Source organism: Sinohyriopsis cumingii, chromosome 14, assembly GCF_028554795.1.
Source record: "Sinohyriopsis cumingii isolate HCF-2022 chromosome 14, ASM2855479v2, whole genome shotgun sequence".
Lineage (NCBI taxonomy): Eukaryota > Metazoa > Mollusca > Bivalvia > Unionida > Unionidae > Sinohyriopsis > Sinohyriopsis cumingii.
The window spans coordinates 82155834-82173267 of NC_142974.1; the positions used below are offsets into that span (position 1 = coordinate 82155834).

At 36.0% G+C, this 17434-nt stretch overlaps 1 long non-coding RNA gene across 4 annotated transcripts in view; it reads right to left on the reverse strand.

Moving 5' to 3' along the window:
- Positions 1 to 6299: 6299 nt before the first annotated feature.
- The window catches only part of LOC149784237 (uncharacterized), a 210704-nt gene continuing 199569 nt past the window's right edge, over positions 6300 to 17434 (reverse strand). For 2 of the 4 annotated variants that reach the window (XR_016413815.1, XR_016413813.1), the window contains exons 5-6: positions 9018 to 9229; positions 6300 to 6425 (exon numbers count right to left, since the gene is read on the reverse strand). This is a non-coding gene — a long non-coding RNA (uncharacterized LOC149784237). The remainder of the gene's footprint in view (positions 6426 to 9017; positions 9230 to 17434) is intronic. The other 2 variants (XR_016413810.1, XR_016413811.1) reach the window with 2 other exon arrangements.

The window sequence follows — 17434 nt, forward strand, 5'->3', positions numbered from 1 at the left end:
CGGCACAAAGGAAACAAGTTTGCCTTGGCAATGGCGAGGTAAGACGGGATGGTATAGGTTCGTGGGAGGCAAAACTTTGCACTTGATCAAGCCTTCGTAGTGTCGAATGTTTTTTAGGTCGATGTGTTCGGTGAACAATTGTGGGTGCCCTGCAGGAAAGTAACAATATTTGCACACGTAGGGATACAGTGAACACACGTCCAAGTATTTGATTTCTTCTCCTTTCTCTTCATCAGCTTGGTACAGCAAACAGGTGGCATTGGTCCTTCCTCCGTACAAACTATCCCTTGGGTTCAGGGGGTCCATGAACTGGTAACTTTCCATGAGGTGTTTAAACTCGGGATCGGTGTTCAAACGGTGATCGTATTTGTGTTCCCACATTTCCACCACTTGGTATCCTTCCTGTTCTAACTTTAGGCGTCGCTGACAAATGGCCTGGTACAAGTCTTCCATGGTTCGTTGTAAGAACTGATTTTTAGTGCTGCGGTCAGGGTAACAGACGGGACATCCGTGAAATAAGCAACCGTTAAACTCGTACATGATCTTGGGGTTTTCTAAGTCCCAGCCATCGACCGAATGCATTCCGATGATCTTTTCGCCCTGTCCGTTGCGGGCATGCTGAATCCATTTGTCTTCCTTGTCGCACAAGTAATGCAACCAGCATGGGGCTTTGACCGAGTATTGACGTTTGACATAGTTGGTCGTTTGAGGACTGATGACAGCCACAGTGTTTTCAAGCATGAATCGTTGTCGGTAGACTAAGGAACATGCTTTGGCAATGGTGCAAGCTTCTTTCAAAGGATCGACCCCTCCGTGTTCCATGAACAGTTCTCGAAATTTTCCACAGCATCGCCGTAAAATGTCCACGTCGGAATGACGATACTTTAGCATTTCTTCCTGAAAGTCGAAAGGGTCGGAGGCATGAGCCTGGTACCAAGCGTAGAAAGTTTCTCGTTCGGTACGCATGTTGTCAGGGTCGTAATAGTGAGCCTGAGGCAAATGGGGTAGAACGGCGTGTTGATTGGCTTCTGTATTGAAAAAGTGTGGAAAGTACCCTTTAGCCATTTCTGTCATTCCAAACATTTTAGGCATTCGACTCAAAGGCATGGCTAAGTAGCTCATCGAATCTTTAAACTGCACTTGTCCCACTTGCAAGAAAATGATTTTGGCTCCGTTCAAAGTGACTTTAGGACGCTCGGTGCCACGTTCCGTATAGCATCTCAAAAGAAACTGTCCATCGTATCCGGAGAAATTATGAGCCATCACCGTGGCATGGTGATGACATTCTCCATAATAATGTTCGATGTCCTCTTGGCTCCACATCTTGTCGATGGGGTCTAAGACCCATTGTGTGAAATTGGCTAGTGTGTTCGGTCCTTGAAAGATTTTTTCACGCCCTCCAGGAATCTTACTGCAGTGAGGGCAATAACTCAAGATAGGTTCTTGAATCACTTCTCGCACGCTCGATGAGCCACGCAGAAATTAGGAATGTGAATACCGGTCTCTTGCATGCATTCAAAATCGAAAAAGATGAAATTGCCTTTCTTCTTCTTGTGATCATCCTCTTTCTCTGGTTGGGATTGGTATTTTTGCATGTAGCATTGGTGTTCCAAGTCCACGATGCAGTGATAAATGTGACATTTTTTTCTTTCCTGAACATACGTGTGCCTTGGTACTGTTGATACATAGACCTTGTCCACACATTGGGCACAATCTCAGGAGTTGACAAGCACATTTCTTCTGTGAACCTTGCATCTTCAGATGTTGTTGGTAACAGGCAGGGCTGACAAATGTGCGCAGACAAGCAGGACAATGCACTGGTTCTTGCCCTTCGCTCAGACAGGGTTGAGAGGCCAAACATCCTGAGCATTTCGATCCACAATGTTTGTGTTGCTCTCGATTATTATAACCATCATAAGTCACATTTCTCATAGTAATATTTGTATCCCAGGAATCTAGTGATAGTGGTAATGGTATCGAAATGGTCATCGTGATGATAGAGGTGAATGTATTTTCCATCCTTAAAGTCTTTCCCTCGAAACAACAGAGACCTGCGCACTTCTTGAGGGTGCACTTTCAAGGTGTATCGTGGAGCTAGGGCATCTTGCAATTTTTGCATCTCAGGAATGCCACAGGATGTGTCTTTGGATAGGCATGCTTGTTGTAACAGAAGTTCTGCTTCATTTCGTTGTTTGGCTCGGTTCGATTTTCGAATGTTCTCCCAGGCTCTTTTCCATTCTACCGTGTCGTTCTTGTCGGCATAGGTTCATCCCACCACGATGGCTCGGGCTAAACACATGTGGTCTTGAAAATTGTTAATTTGGACAAGACTTGTTTTGGTAATGCGAAGGTTGTTGACCAATAAGGTCTTTCTGCATTGTCCGGTCCCTTGAGGAGGAGAGACGTGGGTCATGTCCAGTGTGGCTTTTCCATCGGTGATGTCAAACTGGTCATTAGATTGTTGCACGTGTTGAATCTTGTCCATGACTTTGGAAGTGGTCAATTCTGCAGGGCTGCTAAACTCGATCCAAACAGGGGATTTCAAACCGTCATGTTGTATGGAAAGTCTCAAGCGATCATCTTCTTTGGGTTGACATTGTCGCTTGAGTGTGGTGAGCAAAGAATCCCACATGTCGGTGATGAACCCTTCTGCTTTCTCTAACAGTACTTCAGACTTGAAATCTTTAAACTTCACTGTGTATTTGTAAGCCGTAGTTCTAAATTTTCTAGAGGGACGCTTTTCCGTCTCTCGAATGTCATAGTACTATTCAGGGTTGACTAAGGGTGGTAAACTTTGTTTAGAGGGTTTGGATTCTGGTTCACTCATGTCCTCTTCAAAATCACTGGCATGAATTTGTGCCAAGACTTCAGCCTTGGTATGAGGCGATAGATCACGTTTCTGCCTCTTACTTTCTTCTTCTTTCTTCTCAAATGAATTGGATCATTTCATCTCGATAGCAAAAAAGTCAAATGACTAAAGTTTAAACACCATGGACTAATTTATAGTCATAGCAGACCAGCGTATATAAAGGGTATGTGTCTTGTCCTTTCACTATTCATTTCACTCTCAAACTGAGCACAACGATGGAAGAGACTACCAAGATCGAACGTTTCATCAGAGCTTTGTGAGGGGTCATTAGAAAATTCTCTTCAGACCAGCCGAGGGACTACTCTCCTTCCTTTCAAGATAAAAGTCAAGATACTTGCTATATCTGTCAGAAGAAAGGGCATTGGTCTTCAGAGTGTCCAGACCGTCAAAAAAGAAAAAAAAGGGGTTAGAAGAGACAAAAGTCAAGATACCTGTTATTATTGTCAAGAAAAAGGACATTGGTCACCAGACTGCCCAAAAAAGAAACAAGAGGAGTCAGAAGAAGAGAGGGATTCTTCAGAGGAAGAGGAAGAAGAAGAGGAAGAAAACAGACAGGTGAAGAAAAAGAAACAGAAGAAGAAAAGAAGGGAAGAAAGTGAGGAGGAAGAGGAGGAAAAGACTATGACGGTGAAGAAATTAAAAAAACAGAGAGTGAACAATGAGACAGAATAAGTCTATGAACTTTTTAAAGTGCTCTGTTGTGAATTGTGAATTGTAAATATTTATAAAAGAATAAATTAATTATAAAAGGTAAGTGTCTTTGGGTTTTGATTTTAAAATAAGAACCTACACTCACGCACACTCATACACAGACAGGTACTATTGGGTAAAATGAATTTTTTTAGTTATTGGCAATTGAAAGTCTATCTCTTTTCGAGAGATGTGGATGGCCCTGAAAAGGGCCTTTTTTGGTGTAAGGGGTGAGTTTAAACAATCAACTTTAACTGTCTTAAGCCTTTGCCACGGCCAAGGCCTAATTCTGGACTGCGTACTGTTGATGATGATTTCATTGAAATCACTAAGGGTGGTGCGGTAGGCGTAGTCACAGGGTTGGAGTGTTTAGCTTGGGAAGGTCGTATTCTCTTCAGCCGTAATAAAGACGTCTGATACATTTGTTTCAGACTTCTTAACTCCGCTAAAATGTCTAACAGTACCGTGACCGTTTGATTTTGACACCCTTGTTTCTTTGCTGCTGCTTCTTCTTGTTGTTGTTTTTTTCTTACCTCTTCTTCTTGCTGCTGTTGCTGTAGGAGAAAAGTTTGTTCCGCTTCCTTTTGCTGTTGTATAAATTTCTCCAATTCTTCTCTCTGTCTCTGTCTAAAATTTTCCATGTGCGGTAATGAAGGAGAAGGTGACGAAGGTTCAGGAACAAATTCTTGCAAGGTAAAAAAATCCACAAAATCCCAATTCACCTCTTCTGAAAGTAAGTCTGGGTTCCCTTGGGTAGTCTCCACCATCAGTGCACCCCAATTGATCGTTTTCTGAGTTTCCGTCATGTTGAAAAACTGTCGCTTAGATTGACTGCGCACAGGCGCTAGCGAATCTATATAGACTATGTGACGTCACAGACTGCTCTCTTCGGACTGGACGTGGGCTGACTGAATTTTGTAACGCGTGTTTGGATTGGTCAACAAACTCAATCCGTTTCAATCCTTCCTCTCCCTATAAATAAGTACAGTTCACTGCATTCCTTCACCTGTTACTCAGCACCCCAACATGTGGACCGACGTACAATCTTCAACGCTTGTGTCTTCGATGATGTTCCGGACGGACATACCAATGTATGTCCGATCCAACTGGACAGTTATCCACAGGACAGACACCAGCCTGTGGATGCGAAGAATCTTATGTGGAGCATCAAGGATGCCTCAAAAGAGTCTTAATCTATGGTCCTGCAGTCAGGCGCAGCCTAAGGTCAAGAAGAAGATGTCACAGATGCTCTTTATGTTAAGGGTATATTAACATAAAACCAAAGGCCCTTTTCAGGGCCATTCCTATCTCTCGAAAAGATCTTGACTTTCAATTGCCTACCCCTTTTTTTATTTTTTTGTTTAAAAAAATAATAAAAAAATAGAGACCCCTCCCTGTTTTAATTTTCGCCTGTTCCATTTTCATAGACCCATCAGGTCGGGACCTTATTAAAATAGGGTCCCGACCCTGTTCCATTTCCCCTAGTCCCAAGACAGTCCCACAATTTATTCCCCATGTTCAATTTCCCTTGTCCCTAGAGTGAATAGTTGTTTTTCTTTCTCCCATATTAAATTCCCCTTGTCCCTAGAATGGATATTTTTTTTTCTCCCATGTTAAATTACATAGTCCCCAGAGTGGATATACCCTTTTTAACATGGAAGTTCCCTAGTCCCTAGACCGTCCCTATTCACTACTACCATTGTCATTACCAGCTTGAAACCCAATTTAATGCCATTTGTATAAATTCATTTCAAATAAATAATTGAAGTGTAAAGTCAAGCAAGTATTCTGTTTGCAGATTTTACATTTTAGATATTATAGTGAAGTCATATTTTCTCTTGTTTAGTAAACTTTATTGCAACTGGTTCCAAAATAGTAAATCTTATTTAATGTTCATTCACCAGAATAGGTATTAATACAATCCCGAATTAACTGTATGGTACTAAAATATACCCTGATCTTGTGTGAGATTACAGAACTATACCTCAAGACAACAATAATATATTGAATTTATATTATATCAAGACTGTCATGGTTATGAACTCCAACTTTATTCAGGTTTTTTCATAATAAATGATCATCTTGTGCTATGGTTGAAAAGAAATCAAAGTTCAGTTTAACTCCATTCTCTCCACATTTGTCAGTTGTTAAGAGGCATACTCATCCTCAGTGTTATAGTAAAATGTAATCTTATTTGGATCAATCTTGGTGGTGTAATATATGAATGGAGAAAGAATATTATCATCCAGATTAAAATATGTTTTATTCAGACTCTACTAAAATTTTTAGTTGGATATGGGTTACGGAGCCTGATGTGTACGAACAAAGCAATGTGTACCATGACCTTTTTAATTTAACATTTTAAACTCCTGCAGAAGAAAGAGATTTTTTAGATCCATTAAACTGTATTAACAAAAACATTTCTTCAGTATGATTTTCATTTACTTAGTATTGACAAAACTCATATTTTAAAGTTGTTGTTTTTTTGTGTTTGGTTTGGCCTTTTATGGTAAGCCAACACAAGTAAGTTATTTAGTGCCAAGGCACTTTAAGTATAGTGCCTTGCCCAAGGACACACCATGGTAGCTAACCCAGGTTGGTCTGATGGTAGAATTTGAACCTACCTTATTTCACAGGTCCAGAAAGCTAACCACTGAGCCACTACAGCTCCCCATCTTATAGTGGAATGCTGGTATACTTTATGATCAAGAAGCTAACCCAGGTTGGTCTGATGGTAGAATTTGAACCTACCTTATTTCACAGGTCCAGAAAGCTAACCACTGAGCCACTACAGCTCCCCATCTTATAGTGGAATGCTGGTATACTTTATGATCAAGAAGGATGGGTTGGGGTATGCATGTTCCATCTGAAAAAAGTGATGGAATTTTTGGTTACATAATATTTTAGTCATACAATATGAATCATTTTCTATAAATTTAAGATGTATCAGATCAAGTTAAGAAAAATCATATATTCTGTTTCCTGGGAATGTACTAAAATTCACTGTTATTGTTTGATTTTTTGGTAGTAAGCTTACTTGGTATTTTTTTCTTTTTAACTTGAATACCTAATTTGTTAACATCCTATTCTAAATCTTCATAGTTCTGTCTATTAAGTGACAACTGTTGATACATGTAGGGAAGTTTCTGTTTATATCTTTTGATTTTTGTGATTCTGGAAGTTGCAGTATTTGTTGTTGTATTATTAACCATTTCAGTCATTTAATGAATGCAGAGTATACTGCTCTATAAATGAAATTTATGGGAAAATAATGTAAAAGCATGTTTCACTGCAAATATAAATTGTTTAAAATAATATATCATTTATCATATGACTATTCAATTGTGGTAACTAGTATTCCATCCAATATCTATATATTAAAATATGTCTTTTCATACAGCTGGTGATCATTTAGATACAAGTCCAATTGAACATGATCAAATTATCAATGCAGGTGTTTTTATTAGTAGTAGTATTGCAAGTATAAGTGTTAGTATTAAGATTTCATATACAGGTATGATAAGTGTATCATAATGTTTAAATGATGCTCCTTGTTACAACATAAAATATGTTCATTGAAACAAATGGTTCACTGGTAAATTGGCAGCAAAGGTCTTCACTGAATTATGTTGCATAAACTATTTTACAATAAAACATATATGATGCATCTCAATTATGATGAATGTGAGGAGGAGGATTAGTAATAATGCAATTTAAGTTATCTTCATAACATAAGTTCTAGCAGATGTGTAATTTTTATGTGGTTCATCATCAGTTTGAAACTGGTCTATGATTTCTGGATCTGGACATATCTGGTCCCCTGCTGTTGTGCTGCTATGGTCTTTACAGTTCATTAGGATATCAGTTACACTTGGTTTACATTTAGAACCCCATGGGATAGAATGCCCAGTTTGAAACTGAGAGAATGGTTAATTATCCATAATATAACTCCTGCAGTTATTATTAGGTTTGATATCAAGGTCTTTCTTTAAAAGCTTTTCAACTCAGGTTCTGTTCTACCATACTGATAAATAAAGTCAAATTCAAGGCTTTCAGATTTGTCCAGTTTGTTTCATGTGTTGCGGCAGACAGACTGTATATTGCCACTGTACCATATAAATATCAGTGCTTAGTCTGCTCTCAGTTGCTGTGGTTTGATTAGTTACAAGTGTCATCACAAGTGACTAATTATTGACCAATGTAATGAAACTTGTATAATTAGAAGGCTGGACATAGTACACAATTAATTTTACTATATGTTCTCTACATTTGTTTCTCAGTACTGACCTTTCCACTGTGTGACAATCAATGCAAATCATATGTTAATCTAAAATACCTTCAAAGATGAATTCACGGTGAAGTTCTTGTCAAAGGTTGACCTGCTCTTTTTTTAGATCATTGACTGTCAACATAACAGCATGTAACCAGAACACGTATTTCACTTCCGGATCATCACCAAGGCCTTATTACTCACTGTGCACTGTCGCCAAAATACATACAGACAACAACACCCTGAGCTCATATTATCAAGAATAAACAGTTACCTTTAAATCCCTACCAAAAATGCATAAATAAAACTCTTCTATCACCACCAAAATGAGAGAGGAAAAAATGTTCTAAAAATAGACTAGAACTACATTCGTGGGTACTGAACTGGAAGTATTAATTGTGATGTAATTCCTGACAGGCTCCATGTTTTATGCCAATTTTAGTCAAACTTTTATATTTGCATGCTATACCTATTTCAACTTTATACATGAAGTCTTTTTGAATTTTCTTGCAAGGAAAACATGTGACACCTGTCAGAAAGTATGTAGTGCTGGTGTTCCACAGGGTGCAAGTTCTGGTCCAAGTGCTCTTGAGAAACCAAAACTAAATTTGCTATATCTTCCTTAATTATAGGAATTTTTCAATGCTGTAAAAATCTAATTGTGATACAAGATAAGCCCTGTCTGAAAATATTTTTTTGAAAGTTACAAATGTTGATAAATTCAGTTTTAATGGTAAATTAAATAAACATTTAAATTTTAAAAACTAAATTTTATTGAAAACTTAAATTTTCATACAAGTTTTAAAACACAGTTTGACAAATTTTAGACAGAAAAGTTGACTAATGAATGATATTTAAAACAAATGGTAGTTTGGGTCTGTATAACTGATAACATTTTCCCCAGGGGTAGTGAAGCATCATAGCTCATAGTGATTTTGGCAGCAAACCGCAATATGCCTGTCCAGATGCACATAGGTGTACACACTAAAGAAACACTGACAGGTGCTATGTTCCACATTTATTGTGTCAGGTACTTAGGCAGTTGTTTCCATAACTAATAGCACATTCAGATTTAAAGTTCTAATGGGACCACTACCTTGTTTTATAGCAAAAATGCATTCCATTTCAATGTCGATAACAACAAAAGGTGGCAATGGGATAGGAAAATAGTTTCTAGGGAGGTTCTACCTTACTGAAAAATGGTGCTGATCTCTCTCATGAAAACCTAAGCCATGTCTTTGAGGTGCCATATATCAGGGTGGTGATATGAACTAATCTTGGTCACTTATGGCAGTACACTGCACATGCCCTTATGAAACCATGCTATTACCACCAGACTACTCAGGAGAGCTTCCAAGCTGATCCAACTCTAACACTTTGTTCCAGATACCAGGCTAGACCTGAAAAGATACAATATGTTTCACTTAATTCTAGAAAACAGTAAGATCTATGTAAATGAAATCAAAATGTGTTAGATATGGTGATTTCAAATTAACATTAAGGTTGCAAGCATGGGGGAAAATATTAAACTTGACAGAGTGACACTCAGAAATGTGAAGCAATGGCCATGTATTAAAGTGTTAAATTCATCCTAAAAGTATATGAGGTTTCTAGAAGCACATTTAGCCATTTACAAGTTAAATAACTAATCAGGTAGACTATGTATCATAAAGTTTAAGGCAATGTTGGGGTGGTGAGGTTTGATCATTGGTGTAAACATTATTACATACCAGTATACAGGAAAGTCAAGTGACAATGTACTAAATTAGAATGTGTTACTATAAGCATTCTTATTCATGAGGGAAATAACAATTTTGGATATTGCAAGTGAATACAGCCAAATGTGGTCATACAAATCAACTATAAGCACCAATAAATCCTATATCATCAGCTAAATGTGAAATTCTCATCCCCAAAACTTGTAAACAAGGATGGAAATTTGCATATGTGGGACATATACAATGTACTTGTTAAGATCAAATGTGCAAACATAATTCAAATGATCTATTTGAACATTTATATGGTATTTTGAAGAGTGTTGGTTACCAATTATTAAGCTCATTGATTGAGTGGAATCAGATATCAGCTGATGTTTCAATACCGCACTCTGTCAAAGTACTAAATTGAAATATGTTACCATACATAGGCATATTCATGATGAAAATAACATTTTGGGATATTTTCAGTGCACATAGCCATAAATGTGCTTTACAGGTTCACTATAGGTACAATGTCAGCCTATATGATGTACTGAATGTGAACTTTTGATCCCAAACATTCTAAAATGGATGGATATTTGTACATGTGGGATATGTAACCATGTACAAAGTTAAATTCAAATAATTTGTTTGAATGCTTCTTATGTAATCTTTAGAGTGTCAGTTAACAATAGTATTAGTAATTAATAATGCATAAAGCAAGATGGATCATTAGAATTCCCATAACATCATATAGGCCACAATGCCGCACTACACCAATAATATCTTAACCTAACTGAACAATGAAATGGAATGCATTTTGTATTCAACTTATATCATTTTGCTTTTTTCTTACATCCAAGGGTAAATATACCTGGGAGAAGCATATTTTATCCCTTTGACCTGTATTTCATTCTCAGACAGCTTAAAATGATTTAGTACAGAACTTGAGTAGGTTCTAGTATAAAGTTTTCATCGCTGTCCTCTCACTAAATACCTTATAACTATGTTTATAAAGAATTACTGAAGGCTATACAAGCAGATGTTTGTTACTCAGGAAGTGACCCCATCGTAAACACATAAATTAACTGATTGGACCCCTAATAAATAGTATGAATGGCCAATACAAATTATAATTTTGTCTTCATGTATTTTTAATGAAGGTCTCATTTTGACTACAAAGATATTTTCTCTGACAAAATGTGACAAAAATCCAACATTGGAGCTTTTATATGGTGTAGGAATACATACATGCTGATAACATTTAATATGATTCCCAAAAATATTATATATGTGCATTTTAGGGGTTTTTTAATTATTTTTTTTAATTTTTTTAAAATTTTATTAAAATTTTTAAAATAAAAATTAATTTTTTACTTTTAATTTCATTTTTATATTTTAAAAGTCAATATACATGACATATTAAAATTTCATGTGTCTATCATTAATACTAAAGATTTCATACCAATTTAAACTTTGCTCCAATACTACCCTGACAGGACATAGTACACAATTAATTTTACTATATGTTCTCTACATTTGTTTCTCAGTACTGACCTTTCCACTGTGTGACAATCAATGCAAATCATATGTTAATCTAAAATACCTTCAAAGATGACTTCACGGTGAAGTTCTTGTCAAAGGTTGACCTGCTCTTTTTTTAGATCATTGACTGTCAACATAACAGCATGTAACCAGAACACGTATTTCACTTCCGATCATCACCAAGGCCTTATTACTCACTGTGCACTGTCGCCAAAATACATACAGACAACAACACCCTGAGCTCATATTATCAAGAATAAACAGTTACCTTTAAATCCCTACCAAAAATGCATAAATAAAACTCTTCTATCATCACCAAAATGAGAGAGGAAAAAATGTTCTAAAAATAAACTAGAACTACATTCGTGGGTACTGAACTGGAAGTATTAATTGTGATGTAATTCCTGGCTGTATTTAAAAACTCTAAAGATCTTAAATGTGTGCTAGAGGGTAGGGTTAGCAGTTATACTCCCAATTATGTTTGTGATGAGCAAAAGCAGCTGCACAAATTTGAGCTTTTAGTTTGGTTCTGGTAGGGTCAAAGGATGCAGGTACATTTTACATTCATTTTTTACTAGAAATAGCTATTTTCAATATTTTTCTGTGACAAGGCAACTAAAAGAATCAGTATGTGCCTTATGCATGAATAAAGTTCACTAGTACTATAACAAATTAGCATACTTTTCATCACCCCTCTACCATCAAGATTTTTTTATATTTACCTCTGTAGCAGACACAAATAAAAGTCGGCAGCTCATTTGCAGACTAAGTTACGCATATGATCTCCAATGCTCATCTAACTGTGACAGGCAGTCACCAACAAGCCAACCTATTTCCATGCCTAACTCAAAGTAAATCTGAACCACATTATAGATTTAGCTTATGTGTAAATTTATAAATGCTAGGCTTGTGATAATTAGGTTCATGCCTTCTACCTTAAAAATTAGAGGGATGTCAAAATACGAAACTATCCAGTGAGACCTATGATGTTAATTTTAATCCCTATGGGATTTGTGACATAAAAAACCCAAATGCTTTATGTATTAAAAGGTAACTAATGGGGGCAGGATCTGCAGTGAATCAATGGTTAGTATGCTAGACTCCTGATAAAAATGTTTGTGTTAAAATCCTGTTATCAAGTCAACCAGGTTACCTACTGCAATGTACCCTTGCCTTACTCCAATTCCCTCTGTACTCAGTAAACAACTAGTGTTGCTGTACATAACAAAACCAGTCCATATTGATTTTACATATTTTACTAAATCCTGACAAAAATAATTCTCTAAATAAAGAATGATTAATATGTGATGGTCTCGCATGTAATCAAACTCTTCCAAGCTTTTAATGATATGAACCGATTTATCAATGTTTATCAAATTTGCATGAAAAACTATTTCTTATTTGTCATCAAATATGTTCAATGTTTTGATCATATAAGCATTTCTGCTACATTAGATCAAAATAATCTTTTTGTCAGAAATAGAGTCCTTATAGTATTTGCAAGGTCAACCAATCAGATGCAGAATTTGAGTTTAATATGAATGAATATATTTTTTACAAAATTGCTCTTTTGCTATATCTTGATGAGATAAATCTATTCACCAAGTCTGATAAAATTAATGAGAAATAGTTTTAAGAGCAGTAGCAAGAATGGCTAGTGAGATGTAGAACCACCACATTATATGCATAGATTTTGCTTATAGCCTCAGACATACAAGCAAATAATTAAACAAGTCAGATCTAAATTGGATCATAAACACTTTTGTGCAAATCATAAGAAACTCTGCCAATCAGATGCAAGGTCACTTCACTACCATACCTTTATCACACTCATAATAAGCATCATTGTGAAACTTGACTATATAAGCAAAATGGCCAAGCATGATCAAACTTGAATCAGCAGTAGTGGTTATAACCTCATGTATCTGTATGCATCTTCACTTCTTCAATCTAGATCTCATTTATATAAGCATGTATTCTAAGTTTAGTAAAAACTGCACTACATGTATAAATATTGCATGCGGTGGTAACATACTCAGATGAAAGATCACCTTATTATTATTAATGGTTAACACTCATTAAACTTCAAGGACAACTTAATGATTTTAGCCTATATTGTGGAAGTATGGCTTTTAGGCTGGTTAAAAAACTCAACTAATCTTATACATGATCACATGTATATACTTGGATTTTGCTCATTATTAGATTTATCCAAGATGTTGATTTAAGCCCAAAACCAAGTTTTATATAAACAAATTGATCAGAACTATGGACTCCAAAGTAGCTAATTTCTTACTGTTGAAAGACAGAAGGGGATGTGAAATAAATAACACACTCTGGACCATTACATAAACCCACTTAGCCTTTTGACCAGTTGAGATAAAATATCAACAATATGTTAAATAAGATTGATAAATTATGTTTTCTCACATTACCTCTAGCCCTTTTCAACATGGATGGTATTTTTCTTCCACATATGTCAGCTCTTAATTAGTGGCCCTTTCCCATCATGAATGTTGTAGGTGAAACTCTCAGAATTAGGCTTTTTAATTTATATCTGTAGAAGAAAAAAAACTATTGGTCTGCATATATCAATGTCACCATTTCTGTATTAGATTAAAATACCATATGTGTGTGTGTGTGTGTGTGTGTGTGTGTGTGTTAATTTTAGAATTTAAGCAAACTTGTCTCCATGTGTTTATTTTAAAACTGATGATGATAACACATAACAGGTTCAATGGATAAAATGTTATTTCTTACTTCTTACAACTGCTCATTATATCTGAATTTACATTCAATGTTTGTTTTAATTAACATATTTGGGATAATGGGCAAATTATTTATTTTGTAGTTTATCATTATATCATTTACCAGTCTTTTATCATTCAAATATGTAAAATATAGTACCATTATACTGACTTCATATTCTATATGATATCCCAGCAATACATATTAAGCAGATAAGTGCAAATAAAAATGTTCAGAATGTAAAATTTACTCCAAGCTCAAAGAAGATCAGCAAAAGATAATATCCAACAAATTACCAAACAAAAAGCGAAGTTAACGCAGTTACCTTTATTATGATGTCTCCAACACCAACGGTACTGTACAGCTACGTCTTCTGAGTTTTACCGTCATCTTGTCTTTCAAACCAGAATTAATTTCTTGAGCTCTTACAAAATGAAGAAACTTTTAAATACTATAATTTAAGCAGCTTCTTTACATGCCATCAGATAAATTATGGCACAGTGTTATGTCTGTCAACAAAACGCAACTTCACATTTGGACGGCGCGCTGTGTGGGCATCGCCGACACAGCAACTGACATGAATTCTCTATTAGCAGACAATGATTCGGAATAAATCCTTCGCAAATCTAACATTCTCGATTTTTCATAGTTCCACTTTTCATTGTTGCATCTGTTTGATTGTACAATTGCTAATGATGTTCAATGAATCAACTTCAATTCATCTGCTGTCTGAAATCCCGGTTCAGTTGGTATTTTCTTCCGCGCATGATGCCGTGTAAATAAAAGATACGGTCGACATTCAAAGTGGTTTAGGTTAATTTATTATTTTTCTTTATTAAGGTCATTTGCAGAAAGTGTTTCGCTAGGGTGAGAAAAAAAAATATAACAAAAAGAAAACTTTCTTTTCCAACGCTAATACTGTATATATTTCAATTTGTGATTGATGCTATAAATAAAAAAAGAATGATAATAAAGCATTTTAGCCCGTGGCTTCGGCACGGCACTCGTTTTTGTGGGTTTTTTAAAATGTTGTTAGTGTTGTTTTGGGGTTGTTTTTTGTGTGTGTACCACACTAAAAAACATACCAGGTATTAGGCCTAACGTAGGAAAAGAAATTATCCTCTATTTATTACTATTCTTACTGTCAAATGACGCAAAAGTGATCAAATTGCTATTAAGATTTTGTTTTGTATAACTTACCGCTCGTTTTCCTCGAGATAAAGCAGCCACTTCAAAATGATTATAAAATCTGAGACAGATGAAAAACGTGGTTTAAATAATTCGTAATCGCCTGCCTTAAAATACTGTAGGAATTTGCTAATGTATTTCATGGCCCTCGTTTGAATAGATATCAACGATCACGTATATCGACCAAAATTTGTATATTCCTGCCCACAATCATGTATTTTGTATTAAACCGTACATTACACGAGCGCTCTGTGGCAAACTCGGGGAGGGGGGGGGGTCTCTATTATACCCAGAGGCGTAGCTATGATATTTTGCGCCCGGGGACGAACTATAAAATTGGCGCCCCAGCCCCCTCCCCGTTTAATCACATTTTTGAATATTACCCTTGTTTACTTATTATAATGTAACGTTGTAAGCCTCATTTTGGCGCCCCTGTACCTTGGCGCCCGGGGACATATGTACTCCCCTTCCCCCCCCAACCCCCCCACCCCCAGCTACGCCTCTGATTATACCTGCTGTATCAGTTGAGAAATATATTGAACAGATCAGGCCCCAATACTCTCGCTCTGAAAAACATTAAAATAATTATATGCAGAATATCGGTAGGTCTCCCTCTTGCCGAAAATGTCAGCACCGTATATATTTTGCAAGTAATGTAATGGGTATAATAACACACACACACACACACACACACACACACACACACACACACACACACACACATCTTTTTGGGAGTGGGGTGGGGGCAACGGACAGATGCCCCCATTTCCCAAAAAAAATAAAAAGTATTTTATATTTGTGTATTTCCCCCTCAGATGTGTTCTACGTTTTATTAAAACAAAATTTTATGTAAAAAATTTAGTTTTTAGAATTTTTGATGGGGTATTTATGTTTCCATAGTGTTATCTAAAGGGTTGTTCGTCCGAGTCTGGTTTCCTTCACCTTGCTCGAAGTTCCTTCCCTTGAAATGTTTTGTAACCTTTGCTATATGTCGCCTAGGTCTCAGTGTTTGCTATATGTAATGGTGTTATATTGTGTGTATGCTATATTTTCTTTATGTTTGAGACAGCAAGTATAGATCAAATATCTTTCCCAGTTGTATTTCTTCCTTTATGATGTTATATTGTATCTTTTAATTTGTTTTATGGTTTTCTAATTTTGACGATGGAATGGTGTACTATTTAGATTTTGTTTAAAAAAAAATAATTTCCTATTTTATTATTCGAGTGATAATATGTGTCGTTCCTCATAATAGTCTTTAAAGATGTTGATAGGTAGGTTACGCTCGATCCAAGGTTCACGCTTCTTTATTCTCTATGTGTTTTTCCTGGGTCGCGTTAGGCCTCCTTTATTTAGTTTATCTGATTATGCTTTATTGAAAGATCCAAACGTATTTATGAGACCACATTATTCTATAGTGGTCAACCATGCAGTGCGGGAGAAGTTAGTAGGGTTTTAAACTAAGTGTTATACAGTATGTATTTGTGTCTTTATTTTGTCTGTTTATGTTCTACATTGGGTGTTTTCAAAGACTCATGATGGGCCTGTGCACTTCACTGAGCCCTGTGACTTAGCCCCATGATGTCATCGCCATTTACTTCCCCCTTATATTTTCCCTGTATCCCTTCCTATATATGTCTTTAGAATTTTCTTTCAGAGAAAGAAGAAAAAAAATTAAATTACAAAATTCTTTTATTTTTTTTATTTTTTCCTTTCTTCCCTTTTCTCTTTTAAAAAAAAAAGTTATGTGGGTTTCTTTGAAATATTTGAAATAGAATTTGAAATTTTCTTTGAAATATGGCTGTTGTGGGGTGCGAGGAGGGGGTATGGGTATGGCATCAGCTCGCAATTGCGCTACGCGACCCTTCGGTCTGTAATACCTATTCCTCCCTCCCCCTCTCTCCCCCAATTCCAACATCAATTGCGTTATATCAACCTGACGGTAAGTATCTATTCGTCGTAAGACGTATTGAGTTCTTGTTGTGGTTAATATTCTTATTTTTACCACGTATCTTATTTAAAAATCTTTATCACCTGTCCACAGGATATCATCGTAGTTACTATATAGTCTATACATTTTAGAACGATTTTGTTTTCGTAGTCTAAATCTATGAATAAAATGTTATTTTTGTTATACTTATATTTTTTGCAAATTTTCATTATTAACTTTATCCTATTATGTTTAGTTTTATCACATTGGACAATCGTATGTAGTTTGGTGAAGTTCGCTGTTTTACATAAAGGGCATTTCGGCATTATCCTCAGCATACGATGTTTGATTGTTTCTTCGCCTGTTAGCCAGGTGTTGTGCAGGTATTTAAAAATTATACTTTGTGTTTTGACAGATCTTATTTTCCCCAATTTTTCCAATTTTTTGTCCAATTTACCCTCTCAGTTGTCCTGCTCTACTCTACATTTTATATTTTT